At 33.6% G+C, this 12,824-nt stretch overlaps 1 protein-coding gene across 3 annotated transcripts in view; it reads left to right on the forward strand.

Moving 5' to 3' along the window:
* The first annotated feature begins 56 nt into the window (after positions 1 to 56).
* The window catches only part of LOC144446161 (LIM domain-binding protein 2-like), a 50,623-nt gene continuing 37,855 nt past the window's right edge, over positions 57 to 12,824 (forward strand). For all 3 annotated transcript variants that reach the window (XM_078135893.1, XM_078135894.1, XM_078135895.1), the window contains exon 1: positions 57 to 167. The gene's annotated coding sequence lies outside the window, so the exon portion shown is untranslated. The remainder of the gene's footprint in view (positions 168 to 12,824) is intronic.

Consider the following 12,824-nt stretch of genomic DNA (forward strand, 5'->3'; position numbering starts at 1 on the left):
TTGCGCCGCTGCCGCGGATGTACACATTACCTGTCAGTGTCTCTGTGACCCGCCACTGCTGCCTTCATGAGCACTATATTTCCACTTTGTTTTTGGCAAATTATAAATTTTATCCGGAACTCGAGCCTGATAGCGATTCGGATCGCGGACTTGTCGATCAATTAAAGGTAAGGTGGTTTATTTTTATCAGGGGTAGATGTCCAGTGAGGCAACAATGGTTGGATTTGCGTACTAGAGAATGTCCAAGCTTTTGTTGTTAGCATTACAGGGCGCATACTACAGAACGAACAGTTATGCACTGCAAGTGTGTTGCCTAAACGTTACAGTGTAGTTGGCGTTTGTGGTTTATCCGGCTGTGCTGTCATTCAAATATTAGTTTCCCGCAATTTAGGACACAACATTTCTTAATATGTTGATATCTTATGAGGTCAGATGCGGAATTGATAAAAGCAATGGCGGAAGACAGGCCTTCGACGCAAATTTCGCGGTGTCGGGTAACGCCGTCCGTACCGTACGCATACACGGCGTACCGTGTGTAGTTGATTTTGACCTCTGTGCCATTCATTGGTAACCCACCAATGAAGTCGACGTACACAAAACAATAGACTCGAGTAGATACACAAAGAGATCGCGTTTTCCTAAATTGACTATCGTCAGAAAAGGAGCGTTATGGTAATATAGTAATATTAGATCAGTGGAAATTAGAAAATTAGTAATGAATTGTATTGTGGGCAATATCTTGATTTTATAATAATTGAATATTTAGGCCAAGCAAATTATTTAAATATTACATTACAAATAGAGCCAAAATATGATAATTATGCTCAAATATCCATCAAAGACAGCATTGTGACTTTAAAATGAATATTAAATTAAGGACTTGATGCAACAGTTTGATTCATGATTGTGTACGTTATGGTGTGCTTGTACTAGTATCCTACATCATTGTGAGAACACACAGTGTGTGTGTACATACTTGGGTATAGTGTACAATAGCTTGCAAGTCGTACAACATCCTGGGGGCCCAATGTTAACCGACCATTACATCCATTCTTGTGGGTACAAATCCTTCTGATTTGTAGTGCATGGTATCGTGTCCTTAGTTAACTTTAAGTATAAGAATGAATTTGTGAATGAGTGACAGGTCTGGCTGCTCACACTAAGGATTTGTGATACCCGTAACAAGTTAAAGAACTTCTATTTTATCCGGCAAGGATAGTATTCTTGTGTTTTCAGAATTAGTAAATGTATTATGCTCTCCTGAAAATGCTAGTTTCCCTTCCTGCAAGTTGTTCATTTGAGGCGTGGAAGACTTGCTATTTCTGCTTGTTGCTGGTTGGATGTTATGGCTAAGATAGGACAGGGCAATGCATTCAGCAATTCATCACATGCAACAAGGCTAGCAACTACATGTGTACAACTGATTGCGTAGACAGAATAAGTTACCTGTGTATTTCTGAGTGAGTCTCAAGGCCTACTTGTTGCACATGTGTAGACATATTAAGGTCAAAGGTCAATAATGAAGGCCAAATCTTCTCATGACACTAAATGAGAAGAAAAATTTAATTAAGATAGTTAATCTTATAATTTATATAAAATGACTCAAAACCTATGGAAATTAAAATTATTTTGATTTATAAAACAGTTTCAAGTTCATTCATGGCAATATTGATTTTCCGGATGTCTACATGTACATGTGAATTTGTATCTAAGTGAGGAGTAAATGTGTGTTTAAAGGAGACTCAACATTCATAGACCTGATATGCTAGTGAAAGACAGTAAAACATACTGATGAATTGAAATTATACTGGAGAAACTACTTCCCGAAATAATGTACATGTATAGAAGTGATAACATTGAATGTTGTATGTACACGTGAATCAGAACACATGTCAAAGGTTACTGCTAGCGATGTGATGACGTGGTGATGTGGGCCAATTTACCAGCAACATGAGAAGCAACTTGTGACTAATTGCTGAAAATCCAAAATGTCTGCAATTATGTGCGTACGCATACATGTACCATTTGCCATGTCTAACTTTGCCTTTAGAAAGGGAGATGGTGTGTATGTCATGTACTTATTATTGCGTGAAGAATTTGTTAATTTTTTTGTACACAACTTGTAAATGCAGGAAAAGAGATTTCAATACACTAGTTTGATTATAATAAGGTCAGAAGTAACATGGGGGCCCAAGTCTTCAGTTACTTTGTTTGTGCAAACCACTGTTTTTCTGGTGGTTTGCTTTGGCATGGAAGTGTGCTATTCCTGGTTGGATCCCTATGCCGCCAAGACTCAATTTTGACTCTTGTTGCTTCCCCATCCATACATGTATGTATGTTCATACATATTCATTCCAAACTTTGATCTTGCCCATTTCTAAAATCTCAACATTACCATGTACATGTACATTTTTATGCTGTGGGTTGAGAAGCATCAGCAGTTAGAATGAAGTTGTGGAAACATAGCAACTCAAGTAGACTGACGTGCCATTCTAGTTTTATGCATACATGTAGTTCTCACACAGTTTCTGGACCATTGATTAATTGTCAACCATGCATGTATCATCAATTGCGCTAGGTTGATTTATTGCAAATTCTTTTATATAACTTTAGTTTAGTGTGTGGAAGTGTCGCTGAGATACTTCAACTCCATTTATACAATCAAATAACCCATGACTTGGAGGGAGAACTGTGGCAATGTGAAAAACAGCAAAGGCAGTGTTGTTCTGCGACAGTGGCAAAAGCAGTTGTGAGGGATTTGTATGCAACATAACACTTGAATGTGTAAAAGTTGTTCCAAATTTTGTAACTGAGTGCTGCTGCAGTCGTATTGGTAATTGTCTGATTGTCTATTCTGTTCATGTATTAATTGTGATGATCTTTTGATTGTGATGATCTTTTGATTATTGCCACCATTTTTCCCAGCAAATAGAGTCTATCATTGTGTTATACACTTATTGCCTGGATCTAAGGGTAGTAATAGACGTCATTTACCCCTGGGGGCTGTTTAATGTACTGCAGCTATTTCCCAAGGCTGAAAGCCAAGGGAAGTCATTGGTACATAATATAATAGCACATGGGGTAATATCACATGTATGTCTACTAGTGCCCAAATAAAGGCCAGGCAAAAAGTTTTTTATAACACATCATATTCTGAAGCACATACACAACATGTTTTCTTTCCATAGTTAAAGCAAATCACTGATAGTAAAGCGCTTTGAGCACGGTGTGGGAAAGCGCTATATAAGAACCGAACATTATTATTATTATAGGACTCTTGGGCTACATGTATATGAATAGTGCCCTAGGGAAAATAGAACATGACTATAGTGCCTCACTCTATGCAAAGGGGTGTCACTATGGGTCACTACTAGTACTCAACACCACATGACACAATCTAAGCCAATCAAACAATGTGTTCTAATTGTCTATGGTTGTGGGTAAGACTGATGTAATACTGACATAATCATCAACATGCAGCTGTCGCATTATCAAAATATACCAGCCTTACTTGTAACCAAGATTACAAACGATTCTATACACTGATGTAATACTGATATAATCATCTACATGCATCTGTCACGTTATCAAAATATACCAGCTTTACTTGTAACCAAGATTACAAGCGGTTTTATTAGTACACCTGAATTGAGGTTTTGTAGTACTTTGTATCAGTCATGAATATTCCCCTATCAGGATGCACATGTGATTATCCTGATTGGGATAAACGTTAATCCAGTTATCCCAAACAGGATACATTTTTGTATCCCAATCGAGATAAACACTATGTGCATATAAGTAGGACAAGGCGCATGTGGAAACAGGTATGTTTGTTTTCTATTCTTAAAGACCTGCAAAAAAAAGATAATGGTTGCCAGGGACAAATTTCAGTACATGTATTTGAAAAAATGTTATCCTGATTGAGATAAACCAGTGGTACCTGTCAATAAGTTAATTTTAACATTATTTATCTTAATTGAGATAAATACAGAAAGTACTTTGTATGTTTTTATCCTAATTGGGATAAACGTTTAAACCTGATCTGAGGTATTACTGACTAAGACTATAGTCAGTGACTCATGGTGAGGTGTCAAATGACTTAATAGAGTGAAGAGAAAATGAGACTCAATTCATTGATAAGTAAATTAGGGATAAAGTATGATTTTTGATTTAAAACATTGACTTTGAAGACCACTTGGTAGATTTGTCTGAAATTTATTTTGGATGTTTCTTGGGATGTGTCCATACAGAGTTGTTCATGACAGGATGATCTCATTGTTGATATGCAAATGAGGTCTAAACATTTTCTGTGAAAACTCTTGGATGATACTAAACTATCAGGCAGATTGATTTGATAGTTGGTAGTGATGTTCCTTGGGATGTCTAGATGAAAAAGAATATAATCTGATGAATAATAGGAAATTTAGAAGTGAAACATTATTTTTCGTATAAAAACAGCCCAAAAACCCCCAAAAGACAACTGCAAACTGACTGACGTAATTGTTTTGGTAATAAATGAATTGAAGTTTAATCAGATAAACTACAATTTACAGAGTCATTGGGGTTATTTTTCTTGAACACAGGCTCTATGAATATATACATATCGTCAAAGACTTTAGGACACATTGTTAGAATTGGGTCAGGTCAAACCAAGTCAGTTCATTATTAGAAATTATGATCACTAGAAAATGTATACGAGTGGTCCTGCAAAGAAAAGTGTGTAAATGAATGGGTATTTTTGAAAAAAGAATGACTGACAATTTATATTTAACACATATACTTCTAGTTACACGTGTAACACACAAACACTGTACTAATACATATGTATGATGAACTCTTTCAGGTCAAAAATTCCTTTGTCTGGGATGGGTTACTTAACTTTAGTGATGTGCTTTCAAAAAACTCTACTTTGGTTTGTCAATATAATCACTGCACGCATTTGAGTTCATGTTGTCCTTCTTTTGAAGTGCCACAACGTCTATAAAAATATTCTCATATTTCAGAATCAGAATCAGGATTTCTTTATTCATCCCACTAGGCGATATTAAAATGATAGTTCATGCAGATAAGCACAATATATAAACAAAAGTAAATAATACGCAACAACAGGATGTTACAATTTAGAACAACTGTGGTTGCTGTTAAGAACAGAGATAGCGAATTGGACAAAGGGTCATTTTATTTTTAAAAATGGAGGACGGTATCTATCACTCCTAGAAATATGTTGGTTGTTCTATTCTGTATAGACGGAACGGAAATTTTTTTGAGTCCATCTGTGATGATTTCCAAATTATCCTGGACCCAGCAACATTAACCACACAAAAGTGTGATGCTATCATGAATGGTTGTATAGCAGATCTCCCGAAGCAATTATATGAAACCATTGTTTTGTTATCATATAGATGCATTTCTGAACCCATGAGGTGTTTTCTGACACCTGCCACAGCAATTTTGTTTTACATGGACTCGGCCGAAAGAGTGTTAAAATTGTGGTATTCACAAACAAATGTACATGTGCCAATTGTATACATGTACCTTCTTGTATCGATTTCTGTGGTGTGACATCTGTAAATGTAGTAGATCACTTCACACAAGTTGATAAAACTGGATTAATGTCAAATCCTGTGCTAATCCCTAAAATACACTTATTCATGGAGTTTGGATTATAAATGCTGCATGCTACATTTCTTGTACATGTATGACCACATTGGCTACATCATTTCATCACCTTTTCATATGTGGATGTACATGTTTGTTTATCATTATTCAACGTACATATTTGTTTATCATTATTCAAGGTACATGTTTATCATTATACAGAGTACTTGGGTTGTGGTTATTAAACATACAAGATTATCGTTATTCAACATACCTGTTTATTATTCAACGTAAACAGTTTGTCGTTATTAAACATACATGGTTATCGTTATTCAATGTACGTGTTTATTATTCAATGTAAACAGTTTGTCGTTACTCAATTTACATGTTTATCGTTATTCAATGTACATGTTTACCGTTATTCAATGTACGTTTATTGTTATTCAACATACATGTTTATTGTTATTCAACGTACATGTTTATCATTATTCAACGTACATGTTTATCGTTATTCAACGTAAATAGTTTGTCGTTATTCAACGTACGTTTATTGTTATTCAACATACATGTTTATTGTTATTCAATGTAAACAGTTTGTCGTTATTCAACGTACATGTTTATTGTTATTCAATGTACATGTTTATCGTTATTCAACGTACATATCCATTATGTATCGTTTTTCAATGTACTGTCTTGAAATCTGACTTCTGTCCGACAATAATACAGCAAATATGAGAATCAAACTTTTCCCTATTACCTGTAGTATACAATCTCCGAGTATACAGTAAGTGTAATTATGTCGATATACATTATGTAGTATAAGTGTATATCACAATAATATCACATCAATATATCGTACATAGTAACATGTGTATTATCAGTGATCACATACATAAGTGTACATTGTATGGACATGTAATATCACATGTCAGTATACATAATTGCATTATCATATAATATGCAGTATCTGACTAAATGTGCATGTATTATCACTTGTCAATGAACTGATGAACAAGAAGTATATTGCCACATACCAATGTGTTGAATCCAGATGGATAAGTATGTTATCACATGAATATGTAGTTTGGTAAGGGTATTATCACATGTCAATATACACTATAAATATATTACCACATGTCACAATGTGTATTATCATTTGTATGTCAATATTGAATATACTGATAAAATGTATTACACGTATGGTGTCACTGTAGGGAGATAAATGTATGATGTATATACATGTACGCTGAATGGTAAGTACATGTATGTTACTACAGGTCATAGTATATACGTGTAATAATACAATGCGTGTATTATCACTTCAAAGTATATCAATCGGTGTGCCCTCTATTAAAAAGCCAATTTGATGCACCACTGACGCACGCAATTTCTAGTGACGCACCAAAATTTGTTTCCGTATCTCTTAATATGTGGTGACTCACAAGAAATGCCAGTTTCTATCATACAGACCCACAACAACAAAATTTGGCTATCATTAGAGGGCAAACTGATGTCAATGTACAAATATAGTAGTGTATTATTGTGTCAATGTATACTGTGATAAGTGTATAATCACATGTCAATACAGTCATATGATAAATGTGTTATCACATGTAAATATATCATACATCAGTGTAGATGATTGTATTATGATGTTGAGGTACAGTGTGATAAGTGTATAATCACATTTCAATATACACTATTATATTATCACATCAGCATAGGTGTAGTATCACTACTTTATGATACAGTGATAAGTGTATAATCACAATTCAATATACAGTATGATAAATGTATTATCACATGTAAATACATGTATGTCATACATCAATATACAGATAAGTGTATTTTGATGTTAAGGTACGATGTGATAAGTGTATAATCACTTCAATATTAAGTATGATAATTGTATTATCACATCGGTATACAGTGAATAGGTGTAGTATCACTATGTACGTTATGATACTCGTTAGTATAGGATCATGTTTGTACTGTTTAAAAAGTGTATTATCACTCTGTGTTTGATGTGTGTATTATCGTTATATCAATTTGATAAATTGACAAACTAAGTTGATATAGTCTGACCAACTTTGTTGCTAGTGCTGTATGATTACCTCAAGCCAAAAAAACCATGTAGATTCAGAAAAGGACAATTTCAGTATGAGTAGCTGTTCATTGACTCCTTCACAGTTATTGTACATTTAAACTTTAAAAAAAATGGCGACTCCAGAAGTATTGTAATGTAATAATGACTTGCTATTGTGCCATTATTGAATGTCATCCACACCTTGGCAAACCAATTTCTATTGAATGTAGCCAGACACAACTTTCCAACTGACCAAGGGCAGAAACCCCCTGTCCCATTTACATATAAATGAAGTTTCAAATGTTGCAGGTAACTTGCTTCCCAACTTAGAGTTCACATTATTGTACCTGATTCCTACTTTTCTAAAATATGGAGACTCTAAACAGTAGATCTATTGAGAAACAAAGACTTTGGAGAGTAGATTTGTTATACATAGTGTAATGTGATTTCAATGACGTATTTACTTCATGTAGAATCAAATTAGATTACAAAGTATATGGAAAAGATGAACCTTGAATGGAGAAGTAAACTGCCCCAGGTCAAGGGCAGTAGCTCGCCTTAGATGGAGATTACTGCTAAACCAATGAAAGTGTACATCTATAGCAAAGCCCTAGGTGTGGTATTAAAAACATGTTTATGAACAAGCGAATGAATTCAAATGAAAAGGTCAAGTTGATTTAGGCAAATGTTGATATAAAGAAAAGTAAATCCTGAATTTATAAATAGTCTCCTTCTGAGAACCACAGTGTATACATGTATGTAATATGATCAAATTCTTTTCAAGGCTTGCAGTGAAAAGAGGATATCACATTACAACTGTGAAGGAAAAGAGGACACATATATGAAGCCTTGCTCTTTGTATAAAATAGACTGCATTGGCTAGAAGGTGTTTTTTTTCTAGAACCAAAAAGAGCTTACAATTTTATTTCCCCGTTAGTACTATAAACAAAATGAGAATATTTATTGTGTGATATACAGAATGATGACAGTGAGAACCAACCAACCAACCAACCAACCAACCGAAGTGAAAAAGTTTTACCAGATTTACAATTTGCTGACATGTGATGAATAATGCTATTAAAAAGATATTTTGGTTTGATTATTTCCCGACCTTCTCCTCCAAGACATTGAAATGAGTGAACCAAACATAATGTACAAATTAAAACTGAGTAACCAATATTGGGGGAAAACCATAATGATATCATTGCTGTCAGAAAATGACTATTTGTTACTAAATGTTAGCATAGACTTTATCAAAATTTATTTGACACAGCTAAGTACAATGTACTTTCAAGGCTTTCACAAATATATAACTCATTACTGATTTTACTAAAGCAAAATATTCCTTCGAGAAGTCGCAACAAAATTATTTTCTCAAAACTGTATTACACTTATATAGCAAACAGATATTGAGGTGATTGTACAGACTTGTGGGGTATAGAGGATCATATTACAACCATGTATATATAGGACATGTACAAGCAGTTGTGATATCACCTTTGACCTTTGAGCGCTACACAAAGGATGATGGGAGTCATTGAAGATGGCCAGTCAATCAACCATGTTACAACTCTATCATATATTATAGTCGCTAATGTGAATATGAATTAAATTCCATACATATACAGTCTAAGGAAGGGAAATTCATTATCTGTGTATATCAAAAATAGATTTATTTGACTGAATATGATGAAATGAGTATTGTTTTGAACGTTTTATGCAGACGTTGTCCGTTGTAGTATAGGGGCTAGTTACAATAGCTGGATTTAAATCAATACCAGAAATTCATATGTATAACAATACGTATTGTATATGTACATAGGGTAAATGTTATCATTGGGAAATCCAGGTTGTGAGACACTGTATCTCATGGGTTTTGTAGGAAGCTTAAAAAAAATGCTTTGTGCTGTCAGAGACAAGCTGTGTCAGGTGCCAAAGGTATTAAAAACTAAAAATTAAAATTATTTAGAGATTAGCTGCATTATTGCAAATTCATTTTAAAGCTACATTTATTTGTCTGTGTTTCTATTTTATAAGTTGCTTAATATTAGTATATTCAGAGTTAGTTTCATTTGTCACTGTAATACATGTAGCACATTATGGCATAAAACCGATTCTTTAGGGCTGCCACTTATTTTCCAAAAAAGATAACTCCCAAATTTTGGTTGTGAACAAAAGAATACCTTCTGTATATATATTTGTACATGTACCTGATTGTGTGTATACAGTAATGTAAGCATTGGTTCAGGACAAACTTGTTAAGCATTTTTATTTTTTAAGGATGTGTAAAATTAAACAGTTGCATGTTTTGTTTAATGAAAATGAGACATTTTGTGATTTCCGGCGGATAGATATACCAGTTTGTACTTCATGGTTTTATTTTGATGTACATCGTTTATCAAAAGGTGATCGGGAACATTACAAATATTGCATTATTTAAATGTAATATGATTTTTACAACCAGGAAAGGTGTATGAGACCCCCGAGATTTTGTGCCCTCCCGTGTCTCTGATTGTGAGCATATTTCAAATTATACGTTATTCAGAAAATTGAATTACTTGTCAAAGCTGTGTAACATGCATATGAAAGTGGCTTTAGTTTGATGCTATTAGGATTTAATATGGTATGTAAAGGAACACACAGCTGTAGTGCTTCAAAATTATTATTATTTCATTGTGATATTTTATTAATTTTGAAACAACCAGTATAATCTAATATTGCTTAATATATATACTATCATAGTAAAGTATTGTCAAATATGCAATTCATAATAAAGTTGATAACCAAACCTCAAGAGTTTTATCCTTTTTACAAGTTAGTATAATCATATTCCTGTAATATTAGCAAGCTTGAGTTTATTGTAATTGAGTTGTCATCCAGTCATGCGAAAAAGAAAGAAGATCAAACAAAATAAATATGAACTTTAATATTTTGAAATTACCTAACACAGTACATATACTATTTAGGGTATTCTCCAAGGTTTACTTTTATGTATTTAGAGCAAATATTGTGACAACTTCCACTGCTACATGTATGTTTGAGAACACATGTTCTTTTCAGGCGTTGTTAATTTCATACTGTGAGATTTTGAATACCATCTGGCCTTGTTGAATTTATGACAGACAGAATATGCTAATTAGTTTGGATCACTATCTGATCACAGAAATAATACAAAGACTGGTAGAAAAAAAACGACTGGTAGAAAAAAAAAACGGCACAAGGAAATCTGTTAATTTCAATCGGATGAGTGAAGAAAAAAAATCCAATATTTTTACGATGGTTGTCATATATCCCATAATATTGAAAATTATAATAGAATACACATGGGACAATATGTATTAGGCGGGAATTCATTGTCAGACTTTGTGAAATTAGCATATGTATTTTCACTTGATGAATATTTTGAGATATGATATAACATTCCAAAAACAGCTCGCTGTGGAAGTTGATATATATCAACCAATTTTGTTGGAAATTTGTTGATGTCATGATGTACTCTTTTTTGTAGTGATCATTATGAATTCTGTTGGGAGATGAACATTGAGTGATTTATTACTCAGATACATGTTGATATTACTCTCTAGTCTTTCCTGATTTCCTGTGTATATTCAGTATACCATTCCTCACAGATTGATAGTTGTCATGAAATAATTTGAGATTATGTACATTGTAAATTGTTTTGGTGAATTTATAAAGCTGCATTATATACGAAGTACGAAAATACATCCAACATGTGCGAAAGAAGCAATATTCACGCTTAAATTGATAAAATTTGAAATGTTTAAAACTGAAATCATAAAAGCAAAAAAAAAATTCTTGGTGAAATCGTAGACTTTGAAATGATGTTATGAATGTAGTATGATATGATTATTAAAAGCTCATTGGCTAATTGTATAGAAAGATGATGGCTGGCTGTGCAGTTTGCAGGTTTCCTTTTGTCTTTATTCATCTGATTCATCTGCCACATGAGGGCGCCCTTCTCAACATGACCTTGTATGCTCCACTGCACAAAGAAATAAAAGGACAGTACAGCACAGCACTGGTTATGATTGCTTTGCTATTGAGTTTTATCTATTTTCTAGAATTTGCCAATTCCTGAGATAATTTCTGTGTTTTTCTTTTTTCTTTCTATTTGTGCTGTTAAAAGTTTAAATAGAACTACTGTCTGCAGGAGATGTTCAGTTACAAAAATTATATATGCATAATAAATGATCTCAAAAACTTTTTCTGAGCAGACCATATTACCTGTGAGACATTTTTTCTGCACTTATTCTCAGAATGAAAGTGACAACACTGGTATAGTGAATGTTCTGATGTATGTCAACTCCCTTGTTTTCGCTTTTCCAACACACTCAATGACACAGATTTAATTTTTTCACCTGTTGATGAAAAAATTGCTTTAAACAAGCAAAGTTAAAGAAAGACTTTTTATTTTATTAATTATTAAAGCAGTGATGTCTATAGATATAATAAGTATTGAATGAATGTGATGTCATAAAAATATTATTTTATATTATCCTGAAGCTCAAGTAAGAACGGGGAAGTTTTTATCTTGAACAATATTGTACATTAAGGCATTTAAAAAAAAACCCCGAAAAACGAAAACTTATTAAAATAGAGCTTGCTTGTGAAAGATTTTATTTGAGAAACTATTTTTTTCATTGATATTATAGCAGATTCTTGTTAACACTTTAGAAATTAGTGTACAGTGTACTGCACATTGCATATTGTAATGTCACCCATTGTTACTGTTATTCTTTGCAAAACTAGCACCAGTCTGTCCACAGCGCTAACGAGATACATCGTTAGCTGGTTGTACCTTCTAGCCCTTGTATTCTCAAAATATGAGGAGAATACGAGGGCTTGTATTCTCAAAATACGAGGAGAATACGAGGGCTTGTATTCTCAAAATACGAGGAGAATACGAGGGCTAGACTAGGAGGTACGACCAGCTAATGATGTATCTCAACAGTACAGTGGACAGGCTAGTATGTGTGGATGAATTAACGAAAATAATTTGGAGAAGAAAAAAATAGATGAGAAAAAAGACAGTTGGTGGTGATGGGGTCATGGCTAGTCTTGTCTGACTCACCAAAATGACACTATATCGATTACATCTGTGTGACTCATCCCTATCAGA

Source organism: Glandiceps talaboti, chromosome 15, assembly GCF_964340395.1.
Source record: "Glandiceps talaboti chromosome 15, keGlaTala1.1, whole genome shotgun sequence".
NCBI classification, from domain to species: domain Eukaryota; kingdom Metazoa; phylum Hemichordata; class Enteropneusta; family Spengelidae; genus Glandiceps; species Glandiceps talaboti.